The sequence below is a fragment of the Oncorhynchus mykiss genome, chromosome 5 (assembly GCF_057628025.1).
Source record: "Oncorhynchus mykiss isolate SJ-2025 chromosome 5, ASM5762802v1, whole genome shotgun sequence".
Lineage (NCBI taxonomy): Eukaryota > Metazoa > Chordata > Actinopteri > Salmoniformes > Salmonidae > Oncorhynchus > Oncorhynchus mykiss.
In genome coordinates, this window is record NC_143026.1 from 37,816,952 (window position 1) to 37,838,442 (window position 21,491).

Consider the following 21,491-nt stretch of genomic DNA (forward strand, 5'->3'; position numbering starts at 1 on the left):
GTTAACAAATCAAAGTAGCCACCCTTTGCCTTTATGACAGCTTTGCACAATCTCGGCATTCTCTCAACCAGTTTCACCTGGAATGATTTTCCAACAGTCTTGAAGGAGTTCCCACATATGATGAGCACTTCTTGGCTACTTATTCTTCACTCTGTGGTCCAACTCATCCCAAATCATCTCAATTGGGTTGAGGTCAGGTGATTGTGGAGGCCAGGCCATCTGATGCAGCACTCCTTCACTCTCTTTGGTTAAATTGTCCTGTTGAAAAACTGAAACCAGATGGGATGGCGTATCGCTGCAGAATTCTGTGGTAGCCATGCTGGTTAAGTGTGCCTTGAATTCTAAATAAATCACTGACAGTCAACAGCAAAGCACCATCAAACCTCCTCCATGCTTCACGCTGGGAACCACACATGCAGAGATCATCTGTTCACCTACTCAGCGTCTCACAAAGACACGGCGGTAGGAACCAAAAATGCCAAATTTGGACTCAACAGACAGATTTCCAACAGTCTAATTTCCATTGGCCGTGTTTCTTGGCCCAAGCAAGTCTCTTCTTCTTATTTGTGTCCATTAGCAGTAGTTTATTTGCAGCAAGCCGACCATGAAGGCCTGATTGACGCAGTCCCCTTTGAACAGTTGATGTTGAGATGTGTCTGTTACTTGAACTCAGTGAAGCATTTATTTGGGCTGCAATCTAAGGTGCAGTTATTCTAATGAACATATCCTCTGCAGCGGAGGTAACTTTGGGTCTTCCTTTCCTGTGGCGGTCCTCATGAGAGCCAGTTTCATCATGGCGCTTGATGGTTTTTGCGACTGTACTTGAAGAAACTTTAAAAGTTCTTGAAATGTTCCAGATTGACTGACCTTCATGTCTTAAAGTAATGATGGACTGTCATTTCTCTTTGCTTATTTGAGCTGTTCTTTCCATAATATGGACTTGGCATTTTACCAAATAGGCTACAGTATCTTCTGTATACCTTGTCACAATACAACTGATTGGCTCAAATGCATTAAGAAGGAAAGAAATTCCACAAATTAACTTTTAAGAAGGCCCACCTGTTAATTGAAATGCATTGGAGGTGCCTACCTCATGAAGCTGGTTGAGAGAATGCCAAGAGTGGGGCAAAGCTGCCATCAAGGTAAAGGGTAGCTACTTTGAAGAATCTCAAATATAAAATATCTTTTGATTTGTTTAACACTTTTTGGGTTACTACATGATTCCATATGTGTTATTTCTTAGTTGTGATGTCTTCACTATTATTCTGCAATGTAGAAAATAGTAAAATACAGAAAAACCCTTGAATGAGTAGGTGTGTCCAAAATTTTGACTGGTACTGTATTACGAGTTGTAATACGTAATAGGTCATGGACATCCACAAATTAATAACATAACATACTATATGAAGTATCTCAGATTTACATACAGAATAATACAAAATGCTCTGAGACCAGGTTGAAACCAGGAAAATAGAAAGCAGAAAAAATTAAGAAACTGAAAATAGAAGAAAAAGAGGACCATGGCGGATTACAGAGGAAGTACTAATAAAGTTACAGCCTTTTTTTAATTGCCAAATAATTGCCCAAAATAACGTCATGATTAAAGACAACATAAGTAGGCCCCAGTTGAAGGATTGGTGAGTAAAACACTTCTTCACATTGTTATCTAGACAGAGTAGGCTATTGGGGTGGTTGAGACTTGGACTGACTGATTACTTGTTACTTGACTATTTGGGGTGAAATATGCAGTAGCCATTATGGCCTATAGCCTACATAAACGTATGTTACCACTATTGAACAAAATCTGATGAATTATTTTTTTTCAGTGAAACCACAATGTTTTCTATTACTCAAGCTTACGCCACAAAATGCACTGTCACAGTGAATGAGGGAACTGTGGTGACCTTGACATGCTGCAGTCATCATTCATAATGCATCATCTTTGGAACAGATACAAGATGCACTTGTAGGATAGTTTATAAAATAAACCATTAACCCCTTATAACATAATATTTTATTTTAGAAGTATTTACAATAGATGTGAAGTGTTTCACAAAATTAATTCGTTTTTTATTCTTTAGTAATAGGGAGAGCAAAAATATACCACACTTTTCTCTGTATTCTCTGTTTCAACATGTATTTATTGAGAGATACCACATGGTGGCAGCAGTTATTTAACTATAGAAAGCATTTTCTGGAACCCATCTCACCAAATGACCTGAAAAGTAATTACATGTACAGTAGATGGCATTGTTGGACCCTCAGCCATTTTCACAGAGGCACATCAGGTTTTGTGTATGTATTTTATACCTTTATAAAGACATTGTTTATTATACAAGAGCACTATACATACAGTATGTTGCGTTATAAGCATGTTGTGAGCTATTGTTACACTGTTGTAACATGTTAGTGTCAAATAGAAAGCAGTGTGTGGGTTTTACATAATGGCTACTGATGCTGATGGTTTTAGTCACTGACGCATCTATGATCATTCATGACAGTTTAAACAGACACTTTTTTCTTATGCACATTAACAAATATTAAATGAATGAGTCTAGCTGCCACTTAACTAAGGAACAGGTGCACACTAAGTGCCATGTTGTGTCTAGCTTATTTGGCAACAGTTTACCCACAGGGAAAGGTAAGATTGTAATTCTGTATGAAGGAGATTTTGAACTTCAAAAAAAAATACATATCCATTGCTGTTGTGTGCATGTTGAATGTAGATGGGGAAATGTTGTACAAACAGCAAATAACCAATCCAAACCTGCCACAGACAGCGTGAGTGCATTGTAAATGTTGTGCTTCTGACAAGATAACTCTGCCTGCTCGCTATCTAGAATCTCATACACTTATTTACTTGAAATTAAAAAGCCAATCTGAAAAATCTGAAAGCTCAATAGTGGGAGCTATTACACAATGTCATGGTTCTGAGATTACAGCCTGGCTCAAGACTGCAATCCCCTCAGCCGACAGGCACCCAACACTGACATCTCCTTGGTTGCTTAATAACAGAAAGTTTACAAATCCATATTTTCACCATCTCCCATCTCATTCTGAGACAGAGGCGGATGTCTTGTTATTGCAACATGGTACATAATAATAAAATGCAGGATGACAGGATCTTTATAAGCTCGCTATACTTTATTAGCTAGACTCAGGCATGTTCCTGTCTCAGGCCATGAAGAACTGCAATGACCTCATGATTGGTCTTAACCAATCATAGCACAGTATGTTATGCAGGAGAATGTAAGCAATAAGTAATTCAGTATGCAAGCACATATGAATTTTACAGTGGGTTACCGTTTAAATATTTAGCTCCTATGTCCGTTTGAACAGGTTCTTTATTATATTCCTCAGTCATTTATGGATGCCCCCCTGTTGGCAAATGTTTTTTTAAATTAGCCTATACTCTCAGTGGAACAGAGAACACATTAGAGGGGGCAGGTCAAAGAGTGGAGAGTATCACTGCATGAAAAGGCACATTTACGGGTTGAACAATCCGGTGCACTTTTCCAAAAACATGCAATTTCTGAAAATTTGTGGCAAGTGTCCAGCCGTGTACGGCATCGGAAACATGTCCCGTATGTCTCCGATAACGGACCACTTTTGTGCGAGGACCTGCATGGGCGTGTATATACCTGTAAACAGTTTTTGGGCTAGACGTGCCGCTAGCGCCCCACCTCGACAACATCTGGTGAAATTGCAGAGCGCGAAATTCAAAATACAAAAATGGTAATATTAAACATTCATGAAAATACAATTGTCTTACATCATTTAAAAGCTTAACTTGTTAATCCACCCGCTTTGTCCGATTTCAAAAAGGCTTTACGGCGAAAGCATACCATGCGATTATCTGAGGACAGCACCCCGCATACAAAACCATTAAAAACATTTTCCAAACCAGCAGAGGCATCACAAACAGAGATGGCCGCCTCGCTTCGCGTTCCTAGGAAACTGTGCAGTTTTTTGTTTTTTTACGTGTTATTTCTTACATTAGTACCCCAGGTCATCTTAGGTTTCATTACATACAGTCGAAAAGAACTACTGAATATAAGATCAGCGTCAACTCACCATCAGTACGACCAAGAATATGTTTTTCGCGACGCGGATCCTGTGTTCTGCCTTACAAACAGGACAATGGAGTGGATCCCATGCAGCGACCCAAAAAAGCGACTCCGAAAAAGAGGGACGGGCACACCGTGCACCACTCCCTAGCATTCTTCTTGCCAATGTCCAGTCTCTTGACAACAAGGTTGATGAAATCCGAGCAAGGGTAGCATTCCAGAGGGACATCAGAGACTGTAACGTTCTTTGCTTCCCGGAAACGTGGCTCACTGGAGAGACGCTATCCGAGGCGGTGCAGCCAACGGGTTTCTCCACGCATCGCGCAGACAGAAACAAACATCTTTCTGGTAAGAAGAGGGGTGGGGGCGTATGCCTTATGGCTAACGTGACATGGTGTGATGAAGGAAACATACAGGAACTCAAATCCTTCTGTTCACCTGATTTAGAATTCCTCACAATCAAATGTAGACCGCATTATCTACCAAGAGAATTATCTTCGATTATAATCACAGCCGTATATATCCCCCCCCCAAGCAGACACATCGATGGCTCTGAATGAACTTTATTTGACTCTTTGCAAACTGGAAACCATTTATCCGGAGGCTGCATTCATTGTAGCTGGGGATTTTAACAAGGCTAATCTGAAAACAAGACTCCCTAAATTTTATCAGCATATCGATTGCGCAACCAGGGGTGGAAAGACCTTGGATCATTGTTACTCTAACTTCCGCGACGCATATAAGGCCCTGCCCCCCCCCTTTCGGAAAAGCTGACCACGACTCCATTTTGTTGATCCCTGCCTACAGACAGAAACTAAAACAAGAGGCTCCCACGCTGAGGTCTGTCCAACGCTGGTCCGACCAAGCTGACTCCACACTCCAAGACTGCTTCCATCACGTGGACTGGGACATGTTTCGTATTGCGTCAGACAACAACATTGACGAATACGCTGATTCGGTGTGCGAGTTCATTAGAACGTGCGTTGAAGATGTCGTTCCCATAGCAACGATTAAAACATTCCCTAACCAGAAACCGTGGATTGATGGCAGCATTCGCGTGAAACTGAAAGCGCGAACCACTGCTTTTAATCAGGGCAAGGTGTCTGGTAACATGACCGAATACAAACAGTGCAGCTATTCCCTGCACAAGGCTATCAAACAATCTAAGCGTCAGTACAGAGACAAAGTAGAATCTCAATTCAACGGCTCAGACACAAGAGGCATGTGGCAGGGTCTACAGTCAATCACGGACTACAGGAAGAAATCCAGCCCAGTCACGGACCAGGATGTCCTGCTCCCAGGCAGACTAAATCACTTTTTTGCCCGCTTTGAGGACAATACAGTGCCACTGACACGGCCTGCAACGAAAATATGCGGTCTCTCCTTCACGGCAGCCGAGGTGAGTAAGACATTTAAACGTGTTAACCCTCGCAAGGCTGCAGGCCCAGACGGCATCCCCAGCCGCGCCCTCAGAGCATGCGCAGACCAGCTGGCCGGTGTGTTTACGGACATATTCAATCAATCCCTATACCAGTCTGCTGTTCCCACATGCTTCAAGAGGGCCACCATTGTTCCTGTTCCCAAGAAAGCTAAGGTAACTGAGCTAAACGACTACCGCCCCGTAGCACTCACTTCCGTCATCATGAAGTGCTTTGAGAGACTAGTCAAGGACCATATCACCTCCACCCTACCTGACACCCTAGACCCACTCCAATTTGCTTACCGCCCAAATAGGTCCACAGACAATGCAATCTCAACCACACTGCACACTGCCCTAACCCATCTGGACAAGAGGAATACCTATGTGAGAATGCTGTTCATTGACTACAGCTCGGCATTCAACACCATAGTACCCTCCAAGCTCGTCATCAAGCTCGAGACCCTGGGTCTCGACCCCGCCCTGTGCAACTGGGTACTGGACTTCCTGACGGGCCGCCCCCAGGTGGTGAGGGTAGGCAACAACATCTCCTCCCCGTTGATCCTCAACACTGGGGCCCCACAAGGGTGCGTTCTGAGCCCTCTCCTGTACTCTCTGTTCACCCACGACTGCGTGGCCACGCACGCCTCCAACTCAATCATCAAGTTTGCGGACGACACAACAGTGGTAGGCTTGATTACCAACAACGACGAGACGGCCTACAGGGAGGGGGTGAGGGCCCTCGGAGTGTGGTGTCAGGAAAATAACCTCACACTCAACGTCAACAAAACTAAGGAGATGATTGTGGACTTCAGGAAACAGCAGAGGGAACACCCCCCTATCCACATCGATGGAACAGTAGTGGAGAGGGTAGCAAGTTTTAAGTTCCTCGGCATACACATCACAGACAAACTGAATTGGTCCACTCACACAGACAGCATTGTGAAGAAGGCGCAGCAGCGCCTCTTCAACCTCAGGAGGCTGAAGAAATTCGGCTTGTCACCAAAAGCACTCACAAACTTCTACAGATGCACAATCGAGAGCATCCTGGCGGGCTGTATCACCGCCTGGTACGGCAACTGCTCCGCCCTCAACCGTAAGGCTCTCCAGAGGGTAGTGAGGTCTGCACAACTTATCACCGGGGGCAAACTACCTGCCCTCCAGGACACCTACACCACCCGATGTCACAGGAAGGCCATAAAGATCATCAAGGACATCAACCACCCGAGCCACTGCCTGTTCACCCCGCTATCATCCAGAAGGCGAGGTCAGTACAGGTGCATCAAAGTTGGGACCGAGAGACTGAAAAACAGCTTCTATCTCAAGGCCATCAGACTGTTAAACAGCCACCACTAACATTGAGTGGCTGCTGCTAACACACTGACTCAACTCCAGACACTTTAATAATGGGAATTGATGGGAAATTATGCAAATATATCACTAGCCACTTTAAACAATGCTACCTTATATAATGTTACTTACCCGACATTATTCATCTCATATGCATATGTATATACTGTACTCTATATCATCGACTGTATCCTTATGTAATACATGTATCACTAGCCACTTTAACTATGCCACTTTGTTTACATACTCATCTCATATGTACAGTGTCTTGCGAAAGTATTCGGCCCCCTTGAACTTTGCGACCTTTTGCCACATTTCAGGCTTCAAACATAAAGATATAAAACTGTATTTTTTTGTGAAGAATCAACAACAAGTGGGACACAATCATGAAGTGGAACGACATTTATTGGATATTTCAAACTTTTTTAACAAATCAAAAACTGAAAAATTGGGCGTGCAAAATTATTCAGCCCCTTTACTTTCAGTGCAGCAAACTCTCTCCAGAAGTTCAGTGAGGATCTCTGAATGATCCAATGTTGACCTAAATGACTAATGATGATAAATACAATCCACCTGTGTGTAATCAAGTCTCCGTATAAATGCACCTGCACTGTGATAGTCTCAGAGGTCCGTTAAAAGCGCAGAGAGCATCATGAAGAACAAGGAACACACCAGGCAGGTCCGAGATACTGTTGTGAAGAAGTTTAAAGCCGGATTTGGATACAAAAAGATTTCCCAAGCTTTAAACATCCCAAGGAGCACTGTGCAAGCGATAATATTGAAATGGAAGGAGTATCAGACCACTGCAAATCTACCAAGACCTGGCCGTCCCTCTAAACTTTCAGCTCATACAAGGAGAAGACTGATCAGAGATGCAGCCAAGAGGCCCATGATCACTCTGGATGAACTGCAGAGATCTACAGCTGAGGTGGGAGACTCTGTCCATAGGACAACAATCAGTTGTATATTGCACAAATCTGGCCTTTATGGAAGAGTGGCAAGAAAGCCATTTCTTAAAGATATCCATAAAAAGTGTAGTTTAAAGTTTGCTACAAGCCACCTGGGAGACACACCAAACATGTGGAAGAAGGTGCTCTGGTCAGATGAAACCAAAATTGAACTTTTTGGCAACAATGCAAAACGTTATGTTTGGCGTAAAAGCAACACAGCTGAACACACCATCCCCACTGTCAAACATGGTGGTGGCAGCATCATGGTTTGGGCCTGATTTTCTTCAGCAGGGACAGGGAAGATGGTTAAAATTGATGGGAAGATGGATGGAGCCAAATACAGGACCATTCTGGAAGAAAACCTGATGGAGTCTGCAAAAGACCTGAGACTGGGACGGAGATTTGTCTTCCAACAAGACAATGATCCAAAACATAAAGCAAAATCTACAATGGAATGGTTCAAAAATAAACATATCCAAGTGTTAGAATGGCCAAGTCAAAGTCCAGACCTGAATCCAATCGAGAATCTGTGGAAAGAACTGAAAACTGCTGTTCACAAATGCTCTCCATCCAACCTCACTGAGCTCGAGCTGTTTTGCAAGGAGGAATGGGAAAAAATTCAGTCTCTCGATGTGCAAAACTGATAGAGACATACCCCAAGCGACTTACAGCTGTAATCGCAGCAAAAGGTGGCGCTACAAAGTATTAACTTAAGGGGCTGAATAATTTTGCACGCCCAATTTTTCAGTTTTTGATTTGTTAAAAAAGTTTGAAATATCCAATAAATGTCGTTCCACTTCATGATTGTGTCCCACTTGTTGTTGATTCTTCACAAAAAAATACAGTTTTATATCTTTATGTTTGAAGCCTGAAATGTGGCGAAAGGTCGCAAAGTTCAAGGGGGCCGAATACTTTCGCAAGGCACTGTATATACTGTACTCGATACCATCTACTGTATCTTGCCTATGCTGCTCTGTACCATCACTCATTCATATATCCTTATGTACATATTCTTTATCCCCTTACACTGTGTACAAGACAGTCGTTTTGGAATTGTTAGTTAGATTACTTGTTGGTTATTACTGCATTGTCGGAACTAGAATCACAAGCATTTCGCTACACTCGAAATGTCAGTCAATTACTGTTTGATTGCTCAAGGCTGCGCATGCTTATTCACCCCCACTGAATGCTAGTCACTGCTAGCTTGCCTTAGTGGCTGTCACTGGTATATTAAATACACAATGAATTATTGAATGCATTAATTACAGTGAATTATGGATAAAGGAATAATTGTTATTTTATTTTAGTATTATTAAAATACCATATCAGGGTGCCTACACCTTTTCAGATTTTTTTCCCCACCACTATCAAAGTTTTCCCAGCATCTCACAACATCGCTATACTATGCTATCGCTAAACATCTCTTATTTCCTTGAATAAAACATACAAATCCACTTAATCACTTCTTGAAGGATGATAATTTAGGCTAAGCAGGGCCTGAAACTAAATTATCCAACATGGAGACATGACCTGGGCCAAGCTGGACGACTTCTGCCAGTACTCTGCTTTAGGACTGACCCCAATTAGTTGACTGGTCGACAGCTTTATGTAGGCCCTAAAAGTGTGGGCACCTTTTTTCACCGTTAAAGTGCAATTCATGTATTGTTTAGTGTTGCGTTGTGTAGTGGGTTTGCTGGCATGCATCTAAAAAAACATTTTAGATGCTAAAATCACCACTGCTCCCACCAATTTGTTCACATTCATTGTTTCACAACTTCTGTGAATTGTTTGCGTTTGATAGTTAGTGTATTACATATATCACCAGTAGTACATTTACCGTTAATTCTTATCATTTCTAATCTACAATGTTTGTTAAATTGGTTACTGTAATTATTTTAATGCATTCAATACTATTATTCTAGTCTTCCCGTTCTCATTGTCTGAGTGGACACATTGTTTGCAGAGTGCACAACCTATGCTACACTTGTGAGAAACACGTTTTGGTTTATTTCATTCCGTTTAAAAGTTTTGTGAATTTAGTCATTTTCTTTTGTTTTGAGCGCTCCTGTCAATGTTGAGTAAGAACGCATAGAAATAGGCCTATTGGCTACCTGAGAAATCTTTCCAGCTTTTTGACTTTTGATAACAACTCAGTGTGAAAGCGAAAAATGTCATGCTCTGATCCAGTGGAAACGTCGTAAAATAGGCCTACCTGATTACTTCTTATCAGTGCTTGACTTGGACGAAAATATGTTCCGGTACTCATTTGTGGTGCAGATACTGTTTTATATTTAGGTGCAGGAGCTCCACAATACTTTTGAGTTAATATTCAGGAGCTCAAGCAGTAGAACAGGGCACAATTTTTTTTTTATACAATGTTGCAAGTTCGCTAGCTCAGGGTTGGACCCAACTTAATAGTTGATACAATGTTTCAAGTTTGTTGCCGACAGGACATGTGTAGCCAATGTGATTTATAGGATGTACATTTTTTTCAAATCAAATCAAATTGATTTATATAGCCCTTCTTAGATCAGCTGACATCTAAGTGCTGTACAGAAACCCAGCCTAAAACCCCAAACAGGTGTAGAAGCACGGTGGCTAGGAAAAACTCCCTAGAAAGCCCAAAACCTAGGAAGAAACCTAGAGAGGAACCAGGCTATGAAGGGTGACCAGTCCTCTTCTGGCTGTGCCGGGTGGAGATTATAACAGAACATGGCCAAGATGTTCAAATGTTCATAAATGACCAGCATGGTCAATTAATAATAATCACAGTAGTTGTCGAGGGTGCAACAGGTCAGCACCTCTACCGCTCCTGCTGTCTCTAGAGAGTTGAAAACAGCAGGTCTGGGACAGGTAGCACGTTCGGTAAACAGGTCAGGATTCCATAGCCGCAGGCAGAACAGTTGAAATGGGAGCAGCAGCACGTCCAGGTGGACCGGGGACAGCAAGGAGTGATCATGTCAGGTAGTCCTGAGGCATTGTCCTAGGGCTCAGGTCCACTGAGAGAGAGAAAGAAAGAAACGAGAGAATTAGAGATGGCATACTTAAATTCATACAGGACACCGGATAAGACAGGAGAAATACTCCAGATATAACAGATTGACCCTAGCCCCCCGACACATAAACTACTGGCCCCATCCGATGATATCCCCCTTACAGGGCCAAAAAGGCAGGATATAACCCCACCCACGTTGCCAAAGCACATTTTCTACCTGCAGGCTGTAATGTTTTTTTTGTTGGCTTTATGTAGGATTTTTATTTATTTATTGGCAACGGCAATAAAAGTTACTTTTAAGATTTTCATTTAGATTTTGATTAACCACATGACAATGATTTTGAGATCTTCAAGAAAATGTGCATAAACCATAACTGGCACACAGATTGGTATAAATGGTAAGATAAATTGGCATTCAGCATGAGACAGGTTGCCACGGCAACTTCAGGAGAGTAATGGCAGAATCTGTGAAAGCTAGCAGGAGCTGGAGGAGAGTAGTTGGGTCAGGTTAAGGTTTTTTTCTTCTTGTTATCTAGATCTCTGGTGCCCTCGTGATGCATTTGCTTTATTTCATCAAACCGTAAGCTTTAAGCATCAGACAAGTTCATTGCATATAGTTGATTTTATTCAAACACATAGGGTGACTGACAGGCAAAATTGTAAATGGTGATTTTTTACATTGGATAAAAGTAGACACTCAGAGCTAGAAAATTGTATATCATACACTACAGTTGAGGAATAATGGGAAAGTCATTCTGCTTTGAAAGTTGATAAACTTGTCACCTCACTTTTGAAAAAATGGCTTTTGAATGTTTTGGTACAACTACTTGAGAGCTCTCCTTTGTCTACACCCATTCGGAATTGTGTACACCGTCTTAAGCTTTAGTCCCACCCATCTCTTTAACCTCTTTGGGCTAGGGGGCAGTATTTTGACGTCTGGATGAAAAGCATGCCCAAAGTAAACTGGCTGTTACTCGGGCCCAGAAGCTAGGATATGCATATAATTGGTAGATTTGGATAGAAAACACTCAAAAGTTTGTCTGTGAGTATAACATCTGATATGGCAGGTGAAAACCTGGACGAACCATCCAGAAAAAAAAGTTTCAGCCCACCACTGATTCCAATGGCTATCATGTTTAATATGAAGGGAAAACCTCTCCGATTGCAGTTCCTTGGGCTTCCACTAGATGTCAACAGTCTTTAGAAAGAGTTTCAGGCTCCTCATCACTCATCAGGTCAACATTAACTCCCGTCCAAATGTCTCTCTCATCCTCTGCAAGCGCTCTCAACCGTGCCTCTAGAAGCAAAAAATGGAGAAAACAACAGAACATAGTAAACAAATGCATCAGTCTCAAGTCATGCATGTTCATAAAATTCAAGTCTGAACTTTAAAGCCCCACCAACCCCAGATTGAGAGATAATGAGGAATTCCAACCTTTGACATATATCACTCTGGCCTTGATGGTAGTTCACCCAAACAACTTTTGATATCTTGTGGAACTACTGAGATTATTGGACTATTTTGAAAACAAAAGCTGAAAGGGGCTCCACATGCCTTTGGCTCTGCACTGGATGTATCCCCCACAAACACCTACCAAAAGGTCATTATAATCAAACAAGATATGCAAAAAGTTATGCATATGATACTGGCAGTGCACAGAGCTACAGGCATGTAGACTAGAGTAGTAAACATAATCTTTTCCAAAACTTGTACCTAGCTTATGATTTCTGCTATTTTCAGTAAAACCGTCAATATAGTTTTGATACAGAGGCAATTAGTGTTCCAACAAGTACACCAATCAATGATTATTAATGGAACGGGGGGCAATAGCAACGTCTGTTTTCATTCTTCTCTTGAGACTCAAATATATAACTTCAAAAAATGTAATAGGGCCACTTTGCATTCCTAAGACCAGGAGTAATAGACCTAGAGGTGCACAGAAGCTACTTGCTCAGTTGGTAGAGTATGGCGCTTGCAAAACCAGGGTTTTGGGTTAGTTTCCCACGGCGGGACCAGTAAGACATAGTACGAAAATGAATGCATTCACTACTGTAAATCGCTCTGGATAAGAGCATCTGCTAAATTAATTAAATGTAAATGTACAAAAAGGCTTACCTGCCTTTTTCTCTGGCAACACTTCTTTGCATGTTTCTCCAATATTGTGTCCCCTATGTTCTCATGTAAGCCTGAGACATATGCCCACCTCACATATTCATAATAAGTGGCACAAGACAGTGCAATGGGTATAAGTAAAAGGTACATTTTATGTTGTTGCTATCGAATGTAAAAAGGCCATTAAACATAACTTTGAGAGTTTCACTCTTTTTCTCATGCATAAACACAGCCTTGTCTAAGTAGATGTGTATGCAGCTATCACACCCATGCATTGTGGGCAAAAACAGTACATCTCATTCACTCTATACAGTACTAATTGTACAAGCAAATTATATGAGTGTTGTGTATTAAATGTAATATAAAAATATGAACAGCTAGCTAGTAACAACACAAGCTAGCTAATAGGGGAAAATGTAGGCTAACTAGCACCTGGCGCTGAGCTAGCTAACATTTGTGTTTAGCAATTCGCATGTGACTAAGATGAAAAAAATATATGAAAAGTAAACTTTTAAAATACATAGAATTTGCATGGTTCATATGTACACATGTCATTACACTTAATTTGAGCCATTCTTTGTAAGAAATAAAACATTTTAAGAACCAAAATATTTATAACAGAAATAAAAATCACCCAAGACGCCATCTTGTTCTCATTAACTTAACTACATACAAAGTTAGCTAGCTTAGCTAGCTCACTAGTTTTTCACTTGGTAAAAGCACTTAAATTATACATCAAAATGTCTAGAATACTCATAACCGTTTGATTTTGAGAACTAAACTATGCTTATAAATGTTACAAACCTGAAAACAGGATAAATATGCAGATACTGAGAGTTGGCTTCTCTTCCAACACATGACGAAATAGGGAGTCACGCGCCTGTAGCCGTTGAACATTTACGTGACTAGCAAAGTCTGGAAATTTTCGGAAATGTATTAATGCATAATTGGAAATTATCCCCGAAATTCCCCTATCACGCAAGTGTTTGGGGATACGCGGGAGTTTGCAGGAATGGGTAGGAAATTTCATAGAAATATAGCAGATCCGATTTCACCCAGAAACTCAGCTTTTCACACAGTGTATGAGCTCTGAACATATCCAACCTCGTGAAATCACGAGTTCATATTCTACTGCAACTACACCACTTGTTGCTCACAGTGCCTTTATAAAGCACTCCTTACAAATTCCATGCAGTAACCTATCACTCGTATGGATATACACACTAAACACACCACCTGTTCGTAAAAACAAAACAAAAACGGAAAAGTCCCCAAACGTGTAAAAACAAATGGTGAAATGGACACAATAGTGGTTATAGTCAATATCTGGTGCCTTGTATTTTAACTTCATACATATGCATGACTGGTGTAGTTCGTACCAATGAGAGACTCCATTTAAATTGGTACCTTGAAGCCCGGAGAATAGTTTGACATGGTTTAATTCTCCTCTTGCAAATGGCTTCTGACAGCTGAGGGGAGCAGAGAACATTACAAGCTGCACAGATCAATCAATTTCGAACATATTCATTCATTTTCTTATTTTTCGGGAAATGTCTTAGAGGTGCTGTCTATTTAATACATAGTCAATTTGTTCTGATAAATGAGTGGTTTCACCTATTTGCTTTTGTGTCTGGCTCATGCACTAAATAATGTCCTATGTTTTGCTTGTGTGTATAATGAGAGAATGTGACATCATGCAAGAGAGAGAGAGAGAGAGGGAGGGGGGGGCAGTGTGTAACTGTTTTGCATGCATAAGGCTTTCACAGGAAAATAAGTTGACAGGGCGCCGCAGCCCTGCCTCTAGCTCTCAGACAACAGCTGCTCAGAGAGAGAGAGAGAGGACATCCTGGGGGTGCCGAGGAACAGAACATCTCTCTCGTTATCTGTGTCTATCTCTCTCTGTCCTTTTCTGTCTCTCCCTCTCTCCTTCTCACTTCATCCCATACAGGAACAGGTGTGGTGTGAGACGCATGGAAAGTTGACCGATGGCCAGTTGTGAACACCCAAAATGAGGCAGGTTGAGCAGATTGTTTTTTATAATTGAGGTCAAATCCTTTGTTTGTTGTTCAGAGTTGGGAAATAAATGTCTTGGAGAAATTTAATGAAGGTATAATTCTGAGGCCTGAAAATTTTCCAAATGGCCCGCCTAGCGAAGTAAAGGCTGCCTGTGTGAAAAGTTGTATGAGAACAGTGGGATACTCTGAATGACCTAAAATGGTAAATCCCATATTAGTCTTTCACAGTCATGCCAACCCAAGCTGCACTGTCCACGTGGGCTTATGGTAGGTCTACTATAGAAAAAGATGGATGAGGCTTTCAACTGAGTCAGAAATTCATAGTTTTCAGATTTTATTCCCCCCATAAAGTGGGAAAAATCTAGGACTGTAGTGAACATGAGATGGAGTTTGCAAAACAAATGGCCACTGGATTGATACAAATAATAATTGTATCATTCTACTTTGTAGCTAGTTGACATTTAATTGAGAAGATTTTGGGAAAGCCTTTCCATCTACCAGAAGACAGTTAGGTCTATTATTAGCATCACTATATTTTTTTCTGTTGCTTAATTGTTTGATACCTGGACGTTTTACTTCATATTATGAGCCATGTCTTACCTTACTTTAAAATAGCAAAGACAAAATCCAACCAGGTTATGCAATAGCGCTGTAGTACAGTATAATTGTTGAGGGAAATCTTTTTTAAATACTTCCTCATATGTGCTCTTCTTTTGTATTGGTTTTCTAAATTTCTAACAGATATTTCCATACCCACTCACATGTGTGGTGCACATTTTAGAACTGCGTTTTCCTGAAAATTGCATTTTGGAACATTCATGGGTAGACCTTCCGCCGTGTGCGCATAGCTGAACTTAAAATGTGAAGAAATAATATTGTATCAACATTTTCAGCTAAACATTCTGATCTGTTCCATGAGCCTTATTAATTGATTCGGCGTATATCTCCACTACACTACTGTAATATGCATCAGTGGGGATTAGAAGTAAGTATATGCAATGCTCACTGAAAAAAACTCTACTGTGTTGTGATATTGATAGGGGTTTTAGGCTTGCAAATGTAATACGAGTAAAGCTGCAATTGCAATGTAAGCATCTCAGCTAACACAATTTATTCATCTCAGAATTTAAGCTGACTGTGTAAAGCCTATTAATATCTTAGAGATCCTGACGTGATAGAAAAATGTCAAGAGCTGTACTGGAACTTAAAAGTTACAAAATGACTTTCCCTCTAACCAGCCTGGGAGATCAGATTGAAAACTCATTAAAGGGTGAAGCCTGGGGGTGTTAAATTACCTGATCACACTGGCCTCTCCTCAAAGTAGTGACCAGAGCACTGAGCCATGACTAGTAACTGAATGAGTTGGGAGTAGGGGATGGGTAACGTTACAGTTATTAATGACTTTAACCTTCCAGTCACCCTCTCTAGAACATGATTGGATAGTGTTTGCAATCACGGTGTCAGTGCTTACTACACAATGTGCATGACTATCAATCATCTAATGTAAGCTGGGCTCCCGAGTGTCGCAGCGATCTAAGGCACTGCATCTCAGTGCAAGAGGCATCACTACAGTCGCTGGTTCAAATCCAGGCTCTATCACATCCGGCTGTGATTGGGACTCCCATAGGGCGATGCACAATTGGCACAGCGTTGTCTGGGTTTGGCCGGGGTAAGCCATCATTATAAATAAGAATTTGTTCTTAACTGACTTGCCTAGTTAAATAAAGTTAACATTTTTTTTAAATTACTCACATAGGTTGTGTCTACACTTGACACTTCAATACGAATGTTGCATTGAAAAGACATGTTTAGATGCACAAAAGTCGCTTTGTGTTCAGATCTGGCTGACCACTTCAGGAGGTGGTCAGGGATGCATTGTGTGTGGATTTCTCCTCAGTCTGGATGCTAGCAGGTTACTGAAAGCACATACAGTGGGCGACATCATCAGCACAAGTCTCCAGAAGATGTGTGTTTTGGAACCGATAGGCACCTTTTCATGATAACACTGGAGGAAATATGTCCCTAGCCTGTGAGGAACGCATTTGCTGGCCTCATAAATGCAAGCCACCTAGCTAATATTTAGAATAACATTTTTTTTCTTTGGCTAAAGTTATGCTAACCCGTTTGTAATCCCTTTAGCATTGCTTGCTAGCTTGCTGGCTAGCTGCAGAGGTTAGCTACTGTTTTTAGAATGCATACTGGTATTTGAATATAGAGCTGTAAAAGGCAATCCGGACACGCTGTTGACACGGTAGACACATTTAAACGTAGGTGTAGATGCATAACTGGTTCGGAATTCCTTTATCAGATCTCAATGAACAGAATACTTAATTGTCAAGTCTAGACATGGCCATACAGGACATTTGACAGCTCAAAAACATCTCCGAATGTGATTATCTCAATGACAACTCGAACATAATACAGATTTAACATTAATAGTACATTAATAGTACATGAATATGATTACATAGGTATATCCAGATTTGTGTTTAATTATCTTAAATTAAGTCTTTCTAAGGTTATCACTGGAATTTTTCAATGCAAATAGTTTGCCCAGTTAAACTCTATTCCTTACTAAAGAGGGAGGAAAAGAGAGTGAGGGAGAGAGGGCAAGGGAGGGTGAGATGAAAGATAGACAAATGAGAGAGAGATGGTGTAAGACAGCAGCAGACCCTCTCTGACCCTCTTCCCTGTGATTGAAATAGCAGGAAAATATCAGGTTTGACTATTCCAGGGTTTCCGGGGTGAAAGCAGTTAACTCAAACACACACGCACACACGTATGCACACACACAATGGCATTGATCTTGTTCTACAAACTGCAGTTTTCCCCCATGATACCCAGATGAGCTCTGCCTGACAAACTAGTGTTTTCTCCATGCCAAATTAATTCACCTCGACAACAATATCCGAGGGGGGACTGGTTGGGGGATAAACAATGATTCATTTGATTGCTTGGAAATGCATTCATAGAAGGTTCATTATTTACGTAGCCTACTATTTTCATGCTGTATTAGCCATAGTGTTGTGCAATAGCGCTGAAGTACAGTATGCTTGGCTTAGTCAGTAAGCAATATAATGTATAGGAATGACCTTCACAACCTAATGTACTATATGTAGGCAGCCACGGGTTGATTTCCCTGCTCCGTCACATCAAAGAGGGAAAATGAAAATGACTCAATCCAAAGGCTGTTTGTGGTATACAGATGCATTTGCATGGTTCTACAGCTCGTTGCTCAGTGTCACAAAGGGAGAGAAAGAGATTCCATTAGGCTGTCAGCAAAGGTCTCCTAACAATGCGATTAAATAGCTGCATTTTAAGAATGGCGGGTTTGTGAGAATGTCCTCAATGATGTGCAGAGGGAACCCACAGTGTGTAAAATATGACTCATGGTGGCTTGTGTACCTCTGTGTGCAGTAATGTACAGACGGATTAAACCTTCCTGGTATGTAACTGGCATATTTCATTCCATGCGTCACTGTTCATTTCCCATTTTATACAGAAAGGAATTGAATTCTTATAGGGCAAGGCAGACCTGGAGAAGCGTGATGTGGGAAAACAATTAGAAACTCATTTTTCATTTGAGTTAGAAATGTTTTGTTGCTCAGGCTAATCCAACCTGTGCAGGAAGGGATTTTCTTCCTAGAATGCTGCCAATGGAAACATGAAAGCAGTGAGAATGGCATAATTTATCTCCATAAACAGACACATTGGGGATATGTCACATTCACATATTCAGTCTGGCCATTACACTCCATCGCCTGTGTACTAAAATGTTATATTGCAGTTGCACTTGAAGTGTGGCTATTGTTGAAACTTAATAGTGGTCTTCTGTGGGTGTTTTACTGTAGCATCAGCTATATTACTGACAGGACATTATAATTAGGGAGTCTAACTCTGGGGAAGAATAAAGTTAGTGGATTCTCATCGATAGCAACTCATCTTTCACATAACAGCTAAATAAATCGAAGAATGTTCAAGCATTAAATAAAAAGTGGGTCAAGAAGTTAGTAATCGTCATTTTCATCATTGATGCGTTGAAGCATGGTGCATTGTTGAGGAACTATTATCTATTTATTATGATGCTGGTTTTTGAGGCCCGTATCATATTTCAAGCTCCTGGAAACACTCCCAGTTAATGAAAAATACTATCATCAACTATGATTTAATCATGTCAATGTATTCAGTAGCACTGATTAAATGTTTTGCACCGCTTTTGTACGGCAAGTGATGATAAATGGCAGTAAAACATGCTTGAAGTGAAAGATAGGGGAAGATACGATTGTTCTTTGCTAAAATAGCACTGCAGCACAAGTTACTAAGGAACATATACACTTTTAACTTACGACCTTTAACCTTCTATTTCCCAGATATTCTCCCTGTTTATTTTGTGTCTCTTTCCTCTACCCTGGCCTCTCACCCTTCCATAGATTTACACCTGCCTTCTTCCTCTAGATCTGTCACTCCTGTGATGGAGGAAAGGTACAGATGGCCGATGAACCCTGCTGGGTCCGTCTGTAGCCTTCACCTCTTCCCCTCTACAGCCCTGACTTCGAGCCCCATGGGTAGGCCACTGTCAAGCCCTTATCAAATCAAAACCGACAGAAGGCAGGTGCCCACAATATACACCACCTGTTCCTTACTCTCCCCCGACTCCATGTCTGTGCTTACCGCTGCAGACCCATTACTCAGGATTTGAAGCAGCCATTTGTAATGTCAGTAGGTGAGAGTCTGCGTCCTCTCATTTAAAATGAATCGTATCTTTAGCCTTCAAAATGATTCTTGCCACAAACGTGCCGTTTTCATATCCACCTGTTAAGTCTGTACTTTACATTATGTCCATAATCCGCAGCACCAACAGCTGCCAATTCCCTTGGCCGCCTCCCAAAACTAGTGTAATAGATAGCAAAACAGACTTTTGAGTATTGCAAGTGAAATATTATAACAAGGCAACTTTGTATTTAGAAATGAAAAGTGTAAATTCAAGCAAATAGGTGTAATACAACACAGATGCACTGTATACAGTATGTTTTTAATGAATGTCCATACCGTGATGCTGTTTAACAGGTGTTTTTCTCCTAAATAATCAAGTCAAGGATTTCAATAATATCATGAACTAGAAACAACGAAGTGTACGTATAGTTCCCTATGTAGATGCCACTGACTGAATTTGGCTCAAGGACAGTTTAAATTGACTGTCAATCTTTTTATTTCAGTCATAGCGAATGCATAAGGGATGTTCACACTGCAACAATAAATACCCCATATTCACTGTTGTAGTTTACTTTTTGAATACTCACATTTGTGTATACATGTACGATGCCTTCAGAAAGTATTCAGACCCCTTGACTTTTTCTACATTTTGTTACGTTACAGCCTTATTCTAAAATTGATTAAATGACAAAGCAAAACCAGGTTTTTAGACATTTTTGTATTTTAATGTATTAAAAAACAACAACTGAAATATCACATTTACATAAGTATTCAGACCCTTTACTCAGTACTTTGCTGAAGTACCTTTTGCAACAATTACAGCCTTGAGTCTTCTTGGGTATGACTGTACCAACTTGGCACACCTGTATTTGGGGAGTTTCTCCCATTCTTTTCTGCAGATCCTCTCAAACTCAATCAGGTTGGATGGGGAGCGTTGCTGCACAGCTATTTTCAGGTCTCTCCAGAGATGTTTGATCGTGTTCAATTCCGGGCTCTGCCTGGGCCACTCAAGGACATTCAGAGACTTGTCTTGAGGCCACTCCTGCATCTTAGCTGTGTGCTTAAGGGTAGATGTCTGGTTGGAAGGTGAACCTTCGCTCCAGCCTGAGGTCCTAAGTCATCAAGAATCTCTGTACTTTTCTCCATTCATCTTTGCTTAGATCCTGACTAGTCTCCCAGTCCCTGCCGCTGAAAAACATCCCCACAGCATGATGCTGCCACCCTCATGCTTCAACATAGGGATAGTGCCAGGTTTCTTCCAGACGTGACGCTTGGCCTTCAGGCCAGAGAGTTCGATCTTGGATTCATCAGACCAGAGAATCTTGTTTCTCATGGTCTGAGAGTCTTTTGGCAAACTCCAAGCGGGCTGTCATGTGCTTTTTACTGAGGTGTGGCTTCCATCTGGCAACTCTACCATAAAGGCCTAATTGGTGGAGTGCTGCGGAGATGGTTGTCCTTCTGGAAGGTTCTCTCATCTCCACAGAGGAACTCTAGAGCTCTGTCAGAGTGACCATGGGGTTCTTGGTCACGTCCCTGACCAATGACCTTCTCACCCGATTGCTCAGTTTGGCTCGGCGGCCAGCTCTAGGAAGAGTCTTGGTGGTTCCAAACTTCTTTCATTTAAGAATGATGGAGGCCACTGTGTTCTTAGGGACATTCAATGCTGCAGAAATGTTTTGGCACCCTCCCCCAGATCTGTGCCTCCTTCAACCTCATGGCTTGGTTTTTGCTCTGACATGCACTGTCAACTAATGGACCTTATATAGACACGTGTGTGTGCCTTTCCAAGTCATGTCCAATCAATTGAATTTACCACAGGGGGACTCCAATGACCCACAAGTGACGAAAGTTTAGACCAAGATGGACCTTTC